The sequence below is a fragment of the Salmo salar genome, chromosome ssa14, assembly GCF_905237065.1.
Source record: "Salmo salar chromosome ssa14, Ssal_v3.1, whole genome shotgun sequence".
NCBI classification, from domain to species: domain Eukaryota; kingdom Metazoa; phylum Chordata; class Actinopteri; order Salmoniformes; family Salmonidae; genus Salmo; species Salmo salar.
In genome coordinates, this window is record NC_059455.1 from 55,828,130 (window position 1) to 55,847,031 (window position 18,902).

Consider the following 18,902-nt stretch of genomic DNA (forward strand, 5'->3'; position numbering starts at 1 on the left):
GACTTAGCTAGCTACCTTAACGTTAGCTGCCGTTAACAGAGAAGCTTTGACTAGCATGACCAGTCCAGAAATGAAGATAGCTAGCAATGTCACAAACCAATTAGTGACTGTGACGAAATACACTACTATAAATTAACTTTTTGGTATCTTCTCTGGCTGGCCTCGACTGTTAACCAACTGACGGATTAACCAACGACAGTTGGAAAGTCAGGTGCTGATGCCGGCTCGAGCAGCAAGGCAGACGGTTCGAGCAGCAGAGGCCACCGCTGCTGGATCGTGTGTTATTGGTTCCTTTAGAGGTAATGCTAGCTCCCTATTAAGGATACTTCAGCAAGAATTGTTGTCGGCAATTGAGATACATGTATGCTGCTATTAGCTATGCTGAAAATTACAATCACAGATTTGTAAAACAGACAGGAAATAGTAGCCTATTGTTGACTTGGGGATGTGAGGTTTCAATCTTGAATTAAACTTAGTCTATGTTCAGGTTCAGCAAAAATGTTGCTTGGAACTTTGGGCTATGACAAAGAAACACTATGACAAAGTTACACAGTTGGTGATACAATTGGATCATGTATCCCAAGTCATCCTATAATTAACGAGGCCACCAGCATATGCCTACAAATTGCTAATGCCATTATATTAAGCCAGGATTGGCCGAAGGACTTAAATGAATAGAATTAGTATGTGGGGTTCCAAAAAATAATATTTGCAAAAATCTAATTCATTTAAAGTGTAGATTTTCTAGTGTCCTTCTCCATCTAATGGGACACATTTTGGCTTGCAAATGACCTAACAAATTCGAGGTGAAATTATTATATTAAATTGTTTTTTTATTCTTCCATCGCCTGCCAAATAAAAACCTCATCAAAACAAAAATAAAATATATTTTTATTGGTCACATACATGTGTTTAGCAGATGTTATTGTGAGTGTAGCGAAATGCTTGTGTTTCTAGCCCCAACAGTGCAGTAATATCTAACAATTTCACAACAATACACACAAATCTAAAGTAAAGGAATATACAGTACCTTGCAAAAGAATTCATCCCCCTTGGAATTTTTCCAATTTTGTTGCATTACAACCTGTAATTGAAATAGATTTTTATTTAGATTTTATGCAATGGACATAAACAAAATAGTCCAAATTGGTGAAGTGAAATGAAAAAAACAACTTCTTTCAAAAAAATCGAAATAGAATAAAACGGAAAAGTGGTGCGTGCATATGTATTCACCCCCTTTGCTATGAAGCCCCTAAATAACATCTGGTGCAACCAATTACCTTCAGAAGTCACATAATTAGTTAAATAACATCAACCTGTGTGCAATCTAAGTGTCACATGATCTGTCGCATGATCTCAGTATATATACAGTTGAAATCGGAAGTTTACATACACCTTTGCCAAATACATTTAAACTCAGTTTTTCACAATTCCTGACATTTAATCCTAGTAACAATTCCCTGGCTTAGGTCAGTTAGGATCACCACTTTATTTTAAGAATGTGAAATGTCAGAATAATAGTAGAGAGAATGAATTATTTCAGCTTTTATTTCATTCATCACATTCCCAGTGAGTCAGAAGTTTACATACACTCAATTAGTATTTGGTAGCAATGCCTTTAAATTGTTTAACTTGGGTCAAATGTTTTGGGTAACGTTCCACAAGCTTCCCACAATAAGTTGGGTGAATTTTGGCCCATTCCTCCTGACAGAGCTGGTGTAACTGAGTCCGGTTTGTAGGCCTCCTTGCTCGCACATGCTTTTTAAGTTCTGACCACAAATGTTCTATAGGAGTGAGGTCAGGGCTTTGTGATGGCCACTCCAATACCTTGACTTTGTTGTCCTTAAGCCATTTTCCACAACTTTGGAAGTATACTTGGGGTCATTGTCCATTTGGAAGACCCATTTGCGACCAAGCTTTAACTTCCTGACTGATGTCTTGAGATGTTGCTTCAATATATCCACGTAATTTTCCATCCTCATGATGCCATCTATTTTGTGAAGTGCACCAGTCCCTCCTGCAGCAAAGCACCCCCACAACATGATGCTGCCACCCCCGTGCTTCACAGTTGGGATGGTGTTCTTCGGCTTGCAAGCCTCCCCCTTTCTCCTCCAAACATAACAATGGTCATTATGGCCAAACAGTTCTATTTTTGTTTCATCAGACCAGAGGACATTTCTCCAGAAAGTACAATCTTTGTCCCCATGTGCAGTTGCAAACCGTAGTCTGACTTTTTTTGATGGTTTTGGAGCAGTGGCTTCTTCCTTGCTGAGCGGCCTTTCAGGTTATGTCGATATAGGACTCGTTTTACTGTGGATATAGATACTTTTGTACCTGTTTCCTCCAGCATCTTCACAAGGACCTTTGCTGTTGTCCTGGGATTGATTTGCACTTTTCGCACCAAAGTACATTCATCTCTAGGAGACAGAACACGTCTCCTTCCTATGATGGCTGCGTGGTCCCATGGTGTTTACACTTGCGTACTATTGTTTGTATAGATGAACGTTGTAACTTCAGGCGTTTGGAAATTACTCCGAAGGATGAACCAAACATGTGGAGGTCTACGATTTTTTTCTGAGGTCTTGGCTGATTTCTTTTGATTTTCCCATGATGTCAAGCAAAGAGGCACTGAGTTTGACTCAAATTATGTCAATTAGCCTATCAGAAGCTTCTAAAGCCATGACATCATTTTCTGGAATTGTCCAAGCTGTTTAAAGGCACAGTCAACTTAGTGTATGTAAACTTCTGACCCACTGGAATTGTGATACAGTGAATTGTAAGTGAAATAATCTGTCTGTAAACGACTGTTGGAAAAATGACCTGTGTCATGCACAAAGTACATGTCCTAACCGACTTGCCAAAACTATAGTTCGTTTTCAAGAAATTTGTGGAGTGGTTGAAAAACTAGTTTTAATGACTCCAACCTAAGTGTATGTACACTTCCGACTTCAACTGTATATGTTAACTAGGCACTACATCATTTTGGTTAAGTAGTTTTGAGCAGTTTTATTAAATGATATAGTTAATTGTATTGTTAAAAATGACAAGAAAATCATATCAAAAGTAAAGTGAATATTGCATTTTGAAAAACAGATACTTAAATTGAATATATATTCAAATTAAAAGAGTGATTTGGTGCAGTGTTACAAGTGGCTTTGTGAATTTGTTTGTTGTACTCAGTCAATTGAAAATGTGCTTAGTTTTGAAACATGAGCCATTTTGATGATCTGTTTTGTGTTGTGAAAATTGCACAAAAGTCAATGAAAACTTAAATACAGTGTGTGATAAAGCTCTCTTGATAGCCATTTAATCAGATTAATTCTCTCACAGTAACTCTTAATAATATAAATGTACATTCACTTTAGAGAGATATCAATACAACCCAAAAAATACCTTGATGCAGGATTCATACACATAAGGATTCATTAGTTGAATTAGTTACATGCTTTTGTGTGTAATACATACAGAGGTGCTGATATCATGCTACTTTCAAAGTAATGACGTCATCATGTCACATTTATCCATTAACGTAACAGGAAAGGTAATAAAGACTCAGAAAGTGTAGATACTGTGCATCTTCAGGATGTCTTCATGTGATCCAAGGGGTCGTATAGGTGATGTGGACAGTACGTAGATGGAATCCCCTTGCATTCCTGAAAGCAGAAGCAAACATCAATAGATTACACATGGCATACAGTGCCTTCAGAAAGAATTCGCACCCATTGATATTTTCCAAATTGTGTTGTGTTACAGCCTGATTTTAAAATGTAGTAAATTGACATTTTGTGTCACTGGCCTACACACAATGTCAAAGTGGAGTTCTGTTTGTAGAAATGTTTACAAATTAATAAAAAATGTAAAGCTGAAATTTCTTGACTCAATAAGTATTCACCCAAAAAAGGTCAGAATTAAAAAGTCACATAATAAGTTACATTTTATTTTTTTTATTTTTTTATTTTACCTTTATTTAACCAGGTAGGCTAGTTGAGAACAAGTTCTCATTTGCAACTGCGACCTGGCCAAGATAAAGCGTAGCAATTTGACACATACAACAACACAGAGTTACACATGGAATAAACAAAACATACAGTCAATAATACAGTAGAACAAAAGAAAACAAAACGTCTATATACAGTGAGTGCAAAAAATAGGCCATGGTGGCGAAGTAATTACAATATAGTAATTAAACACTGGAATGGTAGATGTGCAGAAGATGAATGTGCAAGTAGAGATACTGGGGTGCAAAGGAGCAAGATAAATAAATAAATACAGTATGGGGATGAAGTAGGTAGATAGATGGGCTGTTTACAGATGGGCTATGTACAGGTGCAGTGACCTGTGAGCTGCTCTGACAGCTGGTGCTTAAAGCTAGTGAGGGAGATGTGAGTCTCCAGCATCAGAGATTTTTGCAGTTCGTTCCAGTCATTGGCAGCAGAGAACTGGAAGGAAAGGCGGCCAAAGGAGAAATTGGCTTTGGGGGTGACCAGTGAGATATACCTGCTGGAGCGCATGCTATGAGTGGGTGTTGCTATGGTGACCAGTGAGCTGAGATAAGGCGGGGCTTTACCTAGCAGAGACTTGTAGATAACATGTAACCAGTGGGTTTGGCGACGAGTATGAAGCGAGGGCCAACCAACGAGAGCGTACAGGTCGCAATGGTGGGTAGTGTATGGGGCTTTGGTGACAAAACGGATGGCACTGTGATAGACTGCATTCAGTTTGTTGTGTAGAGTGTTGGAGGCTATTTTGTAGATGACATCACCGAAGTTGAGGATTGGTAGGATGGTCAGTTTTACGAGGGTGTGTTTGGCAGCATGAGTGAAGAATGCTTTGTTGCGATATAGGAAGCCGATTCTTGATTTAATTTAGGATTGGAGATGCTTAATGTGAGTCTGGAAGGAGAGTTTACAGTCTAACCAGACACTCAGGTATTGGTAGTTGTCCACGTATTCTAAGTCAGAGCCATCCAGAGTAGTGATGCTGGACGGGCAAGCAGGTGTGGGCAGTGATCGATTGAATAGCATGCATTTAGTTTTACCTGCGTTTAAGAGCAGTTGGAGGCCACGGAAGGAGAGTTGTATGGCATTGAAGCTTGTCTGGAGGTTAGTTAACACAGTGTCCAAAGAGGGGCCAGAAGTATACAGAATGGTGTCGTCTGCGTAGAGGTGGATCAGAGAATCCCCAGCAGCAAGAGCAACATCATTGATGTATACAGAGAAGAGAGTCGGCCCGAGAATTGAACCCTGTGGCACACCCATAGAGACTGCCAGAGGTCCGGACAACAGGCCCTCCGATTTGACACACTGAACTCTATCAGAGAAGTAGTTAGTAAACCAGGCAAGGCAATCATTTGAGAAACCAAGGCTGTCGAGTCTGCCAATAAGAATGTGGTGATTGACAGAGTCGAAAGCCTTGGCCAGGTCGATGAATACGGCTGCACAGTAATGTCTCTTATCGATGGCGGTTATGATGTCGTTTAGGACCTTGAGCGTGGCTGAGGTGCACCCATGACCAGTTCTGACACCAGATTGCATAGCGGAGAAGGTACGGTGGGATTCGAAATGATCAGTAATCTGTTTGTTAACTTGGCTTTCGAAGACCTTAGAAAGACAGGGTAGGATAGATATAGGTCTGTAGCAGTTTGGGGCTAGAGTGTCACCCCCCTTGAAGAGGGGGATGACCGCGGCAGCTTTCCAATCTTTGGGAATCTCAGACGATACGAAAGCGAGGTTGAACAGGCTAGTAATAGGGGTTGCAACAATTTCGGCAGATAATTTTAGAAAGAGAGGGTCCAGATTGTCTAGCCCAGCTGATTTGTACGGGTCCAGATTTTGCAGCTCTTTCAGAACATCAGCTATCTGGATTTGGGTGAAGGAGAAATGGTGGGGGCTTTGGCGGGTTGCTGTGGAGGGTGCAGTTGACCGGGGTAGGGGTAGCCAGGTGGAAAGCATGGCCAGCCGTAGAGAAATGCTTATTGAAATTCTCAATTATAGTGGATTTATCGGTGGTAACAGTGTTTCCTAGCCTCAGAGCAGTGGGCAGCTGGGAGGAGGTGCTCTTTTTCTCCATGGACTTTACAGTGTCCCAGAACTTTTTTGAGTTAGTACTACAGGATGCAAATTTCTGTTTCAAAAAGCTAGCCTTAGCTTTTCTAACTGCCTGTGTATATTTGTTCCTAACTTCGCTGAAAAGTTGCATATCATGGGGGCTATTTGATGCTAATGCAGAACGCCACAGGATGTTTTTGTGCTGGTCAAGGGCAGACAGGTCTGGAGTGAACCAAGGACTATATCTATTCCTGATTCTACATTTTTTGAGTGGGGCATGCTTATGGGCTAGGCGGGACGAATTCGTCCCACCTACGTAACAGCCAGTCTAATCCAGTGGCGCGATTTTTGAATCGTTTGAAATACTATTACTTCAATTTCTCAAACATATGACTATTTTACAGCTATTTAACCTGTTAGGGCTAGGGGGCAGTATTGACACGGCTGGATAAAAACATACCCGATTTAATCTGGTTACCACTCCTACCCAGTAACTAGAATATGCATATACTTATTACATATGGATAGAAAACACCCTAAATTTTCTAAAACTGTTTGAATGGTGTCTGTGAGTATAACAGAACTCAAATGGCAGGTCAAAACCTGAGAGATTCCTTTACAGGAAGTGGCCTGTCTGACCATTTCTTGAACTTCTTTTCCATCTCTATCATTTACTAAGGATCTCTGCTCTAACGTGACACTTCCCACGTCGTCCATAGGCGCTCAGAGCCCGGGAAAAAACAGAATGTCGTCATTCCAGCCCCAGGCTGAAACACATTATCGCCTTTCTCAAGTGGCCGATCAAGGGACACTGGGCTTATGCGCGTGACCCGACCGCCCCGCCTTTGGGATTTTTTCCTCTGTTTGCCGAAAAGGAGATTCCCTGTCGGAATATTATCACTTTTCTACGAGAAAAATGGCGTAAAAATTGATTTTAAACAGCGGTTGACATGCTTCGAAGTACGGTAATGGAATATTTAGAATTTTATTGTCACGAATTGCGCCATGCGCGCGACACTTCTTTACTATTTCGGATAGTGTCTGGAACGCATCGAACAAAAACGCCGCTATTCGGATATAACGATGGATTATTTTGGACCAAACCAACATTTGTTATTGAAGTAGCAGTCCTGGGTGTGCATTCTGACGAAGACAACAAAAGGTAATCAAACTTTTATAATAGTAAATATGATTATGGTGAGTGCTAAACTTGCCGGGTGTCTAAATAGCGAGCCCGTGATGCCTGGGCTATGTACTTAGAATATTGCAAAATGTGCTTTCACCAAAAAGCTATTTTAAAATCGGACATATCGAGTGCATAGAGGAGGTCTGTATCTATAATTCTTAAAATAATTGTTATGCTTTTTGTGAACGTTTATCGTGAGGAATTTAGTAAAATGTTAGCGAATTCCCCGGAAGTTTGCGGGGGGTATGCTAGTTCTGAACGTCACATGCTAATGTAAAAAGCTGGTTTTTGATATAAATATGAACTTGATTGAACAAAACATGCATGTATTGTATAACATAATGTCATAGGGTTGTCATCTGATGAAGATCATCAAAGGTGAGTGCTGCATTTAGCTGTCTTCTGGGTTTTGGTGACATTATATGCTGGCTTGAAAAATGGGTGTCTGATTATTTCTGGCTTGGTACTCTGCTGACATAATCTAATGTTTTGCTTTCGTTGTAAAGCCTTTTTGAAATCGGACAGTGTGGTTAGATTAACGAGAGTCTTGTCTTTAAATAGCTGTAAAATAGTCATATGTTTGAGAAATTGAAGTAATAGGATTTTTAAGGTTTTGAAAATCGCGCCACAGGCTGCCAGTGGCTGTTACGTAGGTGGGACGCAAGCGTCCCACCTAGCCCATAGAGGTTAAAGACAAGACTCTCGTTTATCTAACCACACTGTCCGATTTCAAAAAGGCTTTACAACGAAAGCAAAACATTAGATTATGTCAGGAGAGTGCCCAGCCAGAAATAATCAGACACCCATTTTTCAAGCTAGCATACAATGTCACATAAACCCAAAGCCACAGCTAAATGCAGCACTAACCTTTTATGATCTTCATCAGATGACACACCTAGGACATTATGTTATACAATACATGCATGTCTGTTCAATCAAGTTCATATTTATATCAAAAAACTGCTTTTTACATTAGCATGTGACGTTCAGAACTAGCATACCCCCCGCAAACTTCCGGTGAATTTACTAACAATTTTACTAAATTACTCACGATAAACGTTCACAAAAAGCATAACAATTATTTTAAGAATTATAGATACATTACTCCTCTATGCACTCGATATGTCCGATTTTAAAATAGCTTTTCGGATGAAGCACATTTTGCAATATTCTAAGTACATAGCCCAGCCATCAAGGGCTAGCTATTTAGACACCCAGCACGTTTAGCCTTCACCAATATCAGATTTACTATTATAAAAGTTTGATTACCTTTTGTTGTCTTCGTCAGAATGCACTCCCAGGACTTCTACTTCAATAACAAATGTAGGTTTGGTCCCAAATAATCCATCTTTATATCCAAATAGCGTCGTTTTGTTCGTGCGTTCTAGACACTATCAGAATGGTAATCCACGGTCGAGCGCATGGCGCAGAACGTGACAAAAAAATTCTAAATATTCCATTACCGTACTTCGAAGCATGTCAACCGCTGTTTAAAATCAATTTTTATGCAATTTATCTCGTAGAAAAGCGATAATATTCCGACCGGGAATCTGCAATAAGCTAAACAGCCTAATGAATATACTCCACGGGGGCTAATCGCGCACGCGCCTCATTCAATGGTCCTCTGATCGGCCACTTGGATAAGGTGATAATCTGTTTCAGCCTGAGGCTGCCTCGTCATCCTTCAGGATTTTCCCGGCTTCTGAGAGCCTATTGGAGCCCTGGGAATTGTCACGTTACAGCTAAGATCCTTACTCTTCAATAAACAGATGCAAGACGCACGACTCCTTGTCAGACAGGCCACTTCCTGCATGAAACCTTGTCAGGTTTTTGCCTGCCATAGGAGTTCTGTTATACTCACAGACACCATTCAAACAGTTTTAGAAACTTTAGGGTGTTTTCTATCCAAACCTGAACAATAATATGCATATTCTAGCTTCTGAGTTGGTGTAGGAGGCAGTTAAAAATGGGCACATATTTTTTCCAAAATTCTCAATACTGCCCTCTCGCCCAAACAGGTTAAAATGGTGAGGAAGGCACTTTTAAAGAATATCCAGGTATCATCTACTGACAGGATGAGGTCAATGTCATTCCAGGATACCCCGGCCTGGTCGATTAGAAAGGCCTGCTCGTAGAAGTATTTTAAGGAGCGTTTGACAGTGATGAGGGGTGGTCGTTTGGTTGCCGACCCATTCCGGATGCAGGCAATGATCGCTGAGATCTTGATTGAAAACAGCAGAGGTATATTTGGAGGTCAGTTTAGTTAGTTAGGATGACATCTATGAGGGTGCCCGTGTTTACGGATTCAGGGTTGTACCTGGTAGGTTCATTGATAATTTGTGTGAGATTGAGGGCATCAAGCTTAGATTGTAGGATGGCTGGGGTGAGGACCCCTTCGAGATAAAATCCCGTTAACGGGATTGGTTGGACAACAACCAGTGAGATAGCACGGCGCGAAATTCAACAAAAAAATATCTCAAAATTAACCTCTTACATCTAGACGTTCCGCTAGCGGAACACCTCCTCCAATATCCAATGATAGGCGTGGCGCGAATTACAAATTCCTCAAAAATACAAAAACTTCCATTTTTCAAACATATGACTATTTTACAGCATTTTAAAGACAAGACTCTCCTTTATCTAACCACAATGTCCGATTTCAAAAAGGCTTTACAGCGAAAGCAAAACATTAGATTATGTCAGCAGAGTACCCAGCCAGAAATAATCAGACACCCATTTTTCAAGCTAGCATATAATGTCACATAAACCCAAACCACAGCTAAATGTAGCACTAACCTTTGATGATCTTCATCAGATGACAACCCTAGGACATTATGTTATACAATGCATGCATGTTTTGTTCAATCAAGTTCATATTTATATCAAAAAACAGCTTTTTTACATTAGCATGTGACGTTCAGAACTAGCATACCCCCCGCAAACATCCGGTGAATTTACTAAATTACTCACGATAAACGTTCACAAAAAACATAACAATTATTTTAAGAATTATAGATACAGAACTCCTCTATGCACTCGATATGTCCGATTTTAAAATAGCTTTTCGGTGAAAGCACATTTTGCAATATTCTCAGTAGATAGCCCAGCCATCACGGCTAGCCATTTAGACACCGACCAAGTTTAGCCCTGACCAAACTCCGATTTACTATTACAAAAGTTTGATTACCTTTGTTGTCTTCGTCAGAATGCACTCCCAGGACTGCTACTTCAATAACAAATGTTGGTTTGGTCCAAAATAATCCATCGTTATATCCAAATAGCGGCTTTTTGTTCGTGCGTTCTAGACACTATCCGAAATGGTAAATCAGGGTTACGAGCATGGCGCAATTCTTGACAAAAGATTTCTAAATATTCCATTACCGTACTTCGAAGCATGTCAACCGCTGTTTAAAATAAATTTTTATGCCATTTCTCTCGTAAAAAAGCGATAATATTCCGACCGGGAATCTGAGTTTCGGTAAATAGAGGGAAAAACAGAAAGACGGGGGCAGCCAGTGCACGCGCCTAAGCCCACTGTCCCCTGATCGGCCACTTGACAAACGCGATAATGTGTTTCAGCCAGGGCTTTGAATTACGTCATTCAGCTTTTTCCCGGGCTCTGAGAGCCCATTGGAGCCGTAGGAAGTGTCACGTAACAGCAGAGATCCTTTGTAATGGATAGAGATAATAAAGAAGGGCAAGAAATGGTCAGACAGGGTACTTCCTGTACAGAATCTTCTCAGGTTTTGGCCTGCCAAATGAGTTCTGTTATACTCACAGACACCATTCAAACAGTTTTAGAAACTTTGGAGTGTTTTCTATCCAAAGCTAATAACTATATGCATATTCTAGTTTCTGGGCAGGAGTAATAATCAGATTAAATCGGGTACGTTTTTTATCCAGCCGTGAAAATACTGCCCCCTAGCCATAACAGGTTAAAATTCAAGTATTATACGGCATTTTAAAGATACTCTACTCGTCAACCCCTGTGCGGACTCTTGAGCGCATACGGGACGGACATCCAGCGAAAAATCATATCGCCATTAGCATAACAAAATTTAATAATTAAAAAAAAATAATAATTCAAATTATATCGTTTTATAGATACACCTCACCTGAATCGAACCACGTTGTCCGATTTCAAAAAGGCTTTACAGCAAAAGCAAAACATTAGATTATGTTAGAGGAGTATATCGTAAAAGTAGCCACATAGCCATTTTCCGACCAACCACATGCATCACAAATAACCAAAAAACAGCTAAATGCAGCACTGACCTTTGACAATCTTCATCAGATGACACACCTAGGACATCATGTTACACAATACATGCATTCTTTTGTTCGATAAAGTTCATATTTATATATAAAAACAGCATTTTACATCGGTGCGTAACGTTGACTATTTTCCCTCAAATGCATCCGATGAAACAGAGCTACAATTTCCTAAATTACTATTCGAAAACATTTTTTAAATGTAATATTGTCATTCTAAGATTTATAGATGAATATCTCTTGAAAGCACCTGTAATGCCAGATTTAAAATTAACTTTACTGGGTAATCATACTTTGCGATGAAAGGGGATGCGATACTCTGAAAAATAGGCTAACGTTACAGGTCAGCGCCATCTTGGAACAATCGCATCTCACATCTAGTCTTGTATACTATTGTCAATAATCCCTTACCTTTGGTTGTCTTCATCAGAAAGCACTTCCAGGAATCCCAGGTCCACAACAAATGGATTTTCGTTCGAAAAAAATACTCCTTTATGTTCCAAGAGCTTCTACTTGTTAGCGCGTCTGAAAGCTGCTCCAAAACTTCCGTCGGCCACGGGACAGCCATTTCGAGAAAAAGCATTTTTTTCCCATTTAGGTTCGTTCAAACATGTCAAACGTTGTATAACATAAATCTTCAGGGCGTTTTTCAACAAGAGAGCCAATAAGATTCGAGGGGGACGATTGCATTGTGTTTCAAAACGTTTCGAAAGGGGAGGGTAACCAGGGGCGTCGGCGTCATAATGGTGATGGCCCTCTCCGTGTGACCACGTTCCACTGCGTCTCATTCATTCAGTTTTCACATTAGGAGTCTCAAATCACTTTGTAAAGACTGGGGACATCTAGTGGAAGCAATAGGAAGTGCTCAATGAACCATAGCTCACGGTGTGATTAATAGGCAACGTGATGAAGTTGAGTTCGCAATTCAGAATTCCACTTCCTGTTTCGATCTGTCTCGGGGTTTTGACTGCCATATGAGTTCTGTTATACTCACAGACACCATTCAAACAGTTTTAGAAACTTTAGGGTGTTTTCTATCCACAAATATTAATTATATGCATATCCTAGCTTCTGAGTTTGAGTAGGAGGCCGTTTAAAATGGGCACGAATTTTTTTCAAAAATCGCTTTAGCGCCCCTATCCTAGGGGAACGCCAAGAGGTTAATCCAACCACATTGTCCGATTTCAAAAAGGCTTTATGGTGAAAGCAAAACATTAGATTATTTTAGGATACCACCTTAGCAACAAAAAAAAGCCATTTTCCAAGCACGGATAGCCATCACAAAACCAGATATACAGCTAAAATTAAGCACTAACCTTTGACAATCTTCATCAGATGACACTCCTAGGACATCATGTTAGACAATACATGCATTTTGTGTTCGATCAAGTTCATATTTATATCCAAAAACCCAATTTTTACATTGACGCGTGACGTTCAGAAAATGTTTTCTCCCCATAACTGCCGGTGAATGCGCACATTAATTTACAGAAGAACTCATAAACATTAACAAAATGTATAACAATTATTTAAAGAATTAGAGATAATCTACTCCTTTATGCAACCACTTTGTCAGATTTCAAAATAACTTTACGGAAAAAGCACATTGTTCAATATTCTGAGTACAGAACGTAGCCTTCAATGCTAAGCTATACAGTTAGCCTACAACCACGGCATCGACAAATCTCTAAAAATATGTTCGAAATATTTTCTTACCTTTGCTGATCTTCAGCGGAATGCACTCGGAAGGGCTCCCACTTCCACAAGAAATGTTCATTTGTTCTGCAAAGTCCATCATTTATGTCCAAATACCTCCGTTTTGTTGACCCATCCAGAACACTTTACAATGCCATATGGCGTGGGCCCAAATCCATAGACGAAAAGTTCAAAAGTTCCATTACCGTTTGTAGAAACATGTCAAACGATGTTTAAAATCAATCCTTTACGGTATTTTTTAACGTAAAATTTAGATAATTTTACAACCGGGCAATAGGTATTCATCCCAGAAGAAAAATAACAAACAGCGAACTCGCGTGGATGCGCGTCACGAGACACCTGTCCTCAGACTGGCCAGTGATTGACTGAGCCACAATTTTCTGCCCGGTAACAGGTGACGGATGAAACCAGTTCCTAAAGATTGTTGACAGCCAATGGAAGCCTTAGGAGGTGTAACGTAAATCCTATGTCACTGTAGTTTTTCAAGGGATTCAAAAGAAAAACTAAATTTCTAATTTCTCCCACTTCCTGATTCAATTTTTCTCAGGTTTTTGCCTGCCATATGAGTTCTGTTATACTCACAGACACCATTCAAACAGTTTTAGAAACTGTAGGGTGTTTTCTATCCAAATAAATTAATTATATGCATATTCTAGTTTCTGGGCAGGAGTAATAACCATATTAAATCGGGTACATTTTTTATCCGGCCCTGCAAATACTGCCCCCTAGACCCAACAGGTTAACATGCATGAAACCAAGGTTTTTACGGTTACAGAAGTCAACAAATGATAGCACCTGGGGAGTGGGAGTGGAGCTAGGCACTGCAGGACCTGGATTAACCTCCACATCACCAGAGGAACAGAGGAGAAGTAGGATAAGGGTATGGCTAAAGGCTATATGAACTGGCTGTCTAGCACGTTTGGAACAGAGAATAAAAGGAGCAGGTTTCTGGCCACGATATTATAGATTCAAGGCATAGTGTACAGACAAAGGTATGGTAGGATGTGAGTACATTGGAGGTAAACCTAGGCATTGAGTAATGATGAGAGAGATAGTCTCTAGAGATGTTCAAACCAGGTGATGTCATCGCATATGTAGGAGGTGGGACAACATGGTTGGTTAACCTTTTGGGCTCACCCTAGGATAGGGGGAGCCACAGCGCATTTTGAAAAAAATACGTGCCCATTTTCAACGGCCTACTAATCAAACTCAGAAGCTAGGATATGCATATAATTAATATCTGTGGATAGAAAACACCCTAAAGTTTCTAAAACTGTTTGAATGGTGTCTGTGAGTATAACAGAACTCATATGGCAGTCAAAACCCCGAGACCGATTGAAACAGGAAGTGGAATTCTGAATTGTGGACTCAACTTCACATCTTTCCCTATTAATCACACCCTGAGCTATCGTTCATTGAGCACTTTCTATTGCTTCCACTAGATGTCCCCAGTCTTTACAAAGTGTTTTGAGTCTTCTACTGTCGAAACTGAATGAATGAGACGCTGTGGAAATTGGTCACAGGGGGAGGGCCATCACCATTATGACGCCGGCAGCCCTGTCGACCCCCTACCTTTCGAAACGTTTTGAAACACAATACAATCGTCCCCCTCGAATCTTATTGGCTCTCTTGTTGAAACAGGCCCTGAAGATTTATGTTATACAACGTTTGACATGTTTGAACGAACCTAAATGGGGGGAAAATGTTATTTTTCGAAACTGCTGTCCCGCGCCCGACGGAGCATTTGGATACAGCCTTCAGACGCGCTAACAACAGCAAGCTAATGGAACATAAAGGATGGACTTTTTCGACCGAAAATACATTTGTTGTGGACCTGGGATTCCTGGAAGTGCTTTCTGATGAAGACAACTAAAGGTAAGGGATTATTGACAATAGTATACAAGATTAGATGTGATATGCGATTGTTCCAAGATGGCGCCGAGCTGGAATTACTAGCTAATTTTCTGAGTATCGCATCCCATATTATCGCAAAGTGTGATTACCCAGTAAAGTTATTTTTAAATCTGGTATGACAGGTGCTTTCAAGAGATATTCATCTATAAATCTTAGAATGACAATATTACATTTTAAAAATGTTTTCGAATAGTAATTCAGTAAATTGTAGCACTGTTTCCCGGGATGCATTTGAGGGAAAATAGTTAGTCAACGTCAGACGCCGATGTAAAATGCTGTTTTTATATATAAATATGAACTTTATTGAACAAAAGAATGCATGCATTGTGTAACATGATGTCCTAGGTGTGTCATCTGATGAAGTTTGTAAAAGGTTAGTGCTGCATTTAGCTGTTTTTTGGTTATTTGTGATGCATGTGGTTGGTCAGAAAATGGCTATGTGGATACTTTTACCATGTACTCCTCTAACATAATCTAATGTTTTGCTTTTCCTGTAAAACCTTTTTGAAATCGGACGACGTGGGTCGATTCAGGAGAGGTGCATCTATAAAACGATGTGAGACAGTCCTATATTATGCTAATGTCGCTAGGAGTTTTTCGCTGGATGTTGATCCCGCTTACGGGACGAGACGCTCAAGAGGCTTATTGAGCAGGGCTAGAGGCTCTACAGTGAAATAAGACAGTAACCACTAACCAGGACAGTAATGGACGAGGCATATTGATATTAGAGAGAGGCATGCGTAGCCAAGTGAACATATGGGTCCAGTGATTGGTTGGGCTGACTGGGGACACGGCGATTCAGACAGTTAGCAGGCCGATGCTAACAAGCTAACAGTTAGTAGGCCGGGGCTAAACAAGCTAGCAAATGTAAATGCAATTAGCAGACCGGGGCTGGCAAGCTAGCAGTTAGCAGACCGGGTTAGCAAGCAAGCAGTTGGCAGACCAGGGCTAGCAGTTAACAGACCGGGGCAGGCAAGCTAGCAGTTAGCAGACCAGGGCTAGCAAGTTAGCCTTTGGGGGACGTCGCGATGGGGGTAAGTCTGTTTTTGCCTCTTCGTGCGGTGACGTCGATAGACCAGTCGTGGAATTAGTATGGTTCCAAGTAGCTCTAGATAGCTAGCAGGCCGGTTAGCAGAATGAGCCTTCAGTGGACGTCGCGCCTGAGGGGCCTGTTGGAATCCTCAGGCAGATTATGTCGGTATTCCAGTCATAGAGGATCGGCGGGATTCCGTGCCCCTTACCGGCAGTAGAAGGGGTCTGGATATTGTAGCCCAGGAGTGGGCTTCGGTGGTAGCACAGGAGCCCTGGCCGGGCTAGCTTCAGGCTAATTGGTGCTTGCTCCGGGATGAAACGCTAGCCAGGAGTAGTCACCCGGGATTGCGGTTAGCTAGTTGCGAAGATCCAGATGAAAATGTTCAGAGTTTGCGGTAGGAATCCGAGGATATGGGGGGAAAAAATATATAAAATAATAATAGGTCCGTTATGCTCTGGTTTGAGTCATGTTGTTCTAACTGGCGAGAGCTTTCCGAGCTAAAGGTTAGCTGATGACTGCTAGCAATGGTTTGCTGACTGATAGCTGGTAGGTAGTTAGCTGGCTAGCTTCAGTTGAGGGATTCCAGATCCGAAGTAAATAGAAATACTATATTAAAAAAAAAAAAGATCCACGCCACATTGGGTGAGGCGGTTTGCAGGAGAGTATTTAGAAGTTGAGGTTTAGGAAAATATTTCAAAATGATATGCGAAGAAAAAGATGTAAAAAGATATATACAAGGGACACAACAGGACAAAGACGTCTGACTGCTACGCCATCTTGGAAATTGAACATGAACTCACTCACTCTCAATAATAGTGTTTAACATCATTTTTTTATGACTACTTCAATTATCTGTATGGTCCCTCAGTCGGGTAGTGAATTTCAAACACAGATTCAACCACAAAGACCAGGGAGGTTTTCCAATGCCTCACAAAGAAGGGCACCTATTGGGAGATTGACTATCACAATGTCTTTTATTAATTACACTTTGGATGGGTATCAATACACACAGTCACTACAAAGATAAAGTAATTCTTCCTAACTTATGGTAAGAACAGCTCAAATAAGCAAAGAGAAACTGTCACGGCTGTCTGAAGAATGGGACCAAAGCGCATCGTTCCACATTTTATTATAACTGTGAAACTATGCAAGACATACAAATAAACTAATGAACAAAACAACAAACCGTGACGAAGAGGTGCAACATACACTTACTCAAAATAATCTCGTACAAACCCAGGTGGGAAAAACAACCACTTAAATATGATCCCCAATTAGAGACAACGATGACCAGCCCCCTCTAATTGGAGATCATCCCCCCCCCAAAAAAAACATAAAAATACAACAACTAGAACCCCACATAGAAATACATAAACAAGACAATGATGATGAAACTGGATCTCATGAGGAACGCCACAGGAATGGAAGACCCAGAGTTACCTCTGCTGAAGAGGATAAGTTCATTAGAGCTACCAGCTTCAGAAATTGCAGCCCAAATAAATGCTTCACAGAGTTCAAGTAACAGACACATCTCAACGTCAACTGTTCAGAGGAAACTGTGTGAATCAGGCATTCATTGTTGAATTGCTGCAAGGAAACCACTACTGAAGGACACAAATTAGAAGAAGAGACTTGCTTGGGCCAAGAAACACGAGCAATGGACATTAGACTGGTGGAAATTTGTCCTTTGGTCTGGAGTCCAAATTGGAGATTTTTGGTTCCAACAGCCATGTCTTTGTGAGGCGCGGTGTGGGTGAACGGAGGATCTCCGCATGTGTATTTCCCACCGTAGCATGGAGGAGGAGGTGTTATGGTGTATGGGTGCTTTGCTGGTGACACTGTCTGTGATTTATTTAGAAATCAAGGCACAAATAACCAGCATGGCTACCACAGCATTCTGCAGCGATACGCCATCCCATCTGGTTTGGGCTTAGCGGGACTATCATTTGTTTTTCCACAGGACAATGAGCCAACACCTGTTGTATTCGGCACATGTGACAACTAAAATTTGATTTGAAAATGTATTGACTCAGGGTGTTAATGTAACTGACAATTAACCGGTAAGTCTAAGTCGTTGTTTTTTTGTTTGAATTGTTTACGTGTTCGCAATGATAAGACAAGCGGAACTATGTGGCTAAGAACTGTTGTAGCGGGGATTATTATCGTTGCAACACACTTTTGGAGTGAAGGCAATCCCGCACTGAGTTAGCTAAATGTCCATGTCTTCGGGGGTAGTTCGTAAAGGTTGAAGTGTGTATGTTAGGATGGTAACGTTATAACAATTAAGGATGAAGCGTGAATTCATGCCAGGAATAATAAGTGTGAAGTTTTTGATTTCCTCCCTTCTGTAATAAGCAGACAATGAGGTATTTTTCCTTTATTCACGTGTTTAATCTGATACTGTTATAGCTCCGGCTAAACTGTGTATGTATGTAAGCACTTCAGAGTTATATCAAGCTAATAAGTCACTCGTAAGACAAGAAAGTTGTAAGATGGTGCTTAACTGTATTTTCATTTACTTTATTGTTCTCAAGGAAGGTTATAATTCTGACTAAAACTACAGAATAAATCCACCAGGGAACAGCTGTGCTCGTGGTTACTGGAGGGAGCTACAGTTAATACATTTGCTCAAATTTAAAAATAGATATGTTTTCACATTTTCATTATGGGGTATTGTGTGTAGATGGGTGACAAAACAAATCTATTTAATCACTTTTGAATTCAGGCTGTAACA

The 18,902-nt window shown here is 40.6% G+C and overlaps 1 protein-coding gene across 3 annotated transcripts in view; it reads right to left on the minus strand.

Annotated features, from left to right (window-relative positions):
- Positions 1–3,280: 3,280 nt before the first annotated feature.
- Positions 3,281–18,902, minus strand: part of LOC106569775 (sodium channel subunit beta-1) — a 30,930-nt gene continuing 15,308 nt past the window's right edge. For all 3 annotated transcript variants that reach the window (XM_014141374.2, XM_014141375.2, XM_014141376.2), the window contains one exon: positions 3,281–3,653. The gene's annotated coding sequence lies outside the window, so the exon portion shown is untranslated. The remainder of the gene's footprint in view (positions 3,654–18,902) is intronic.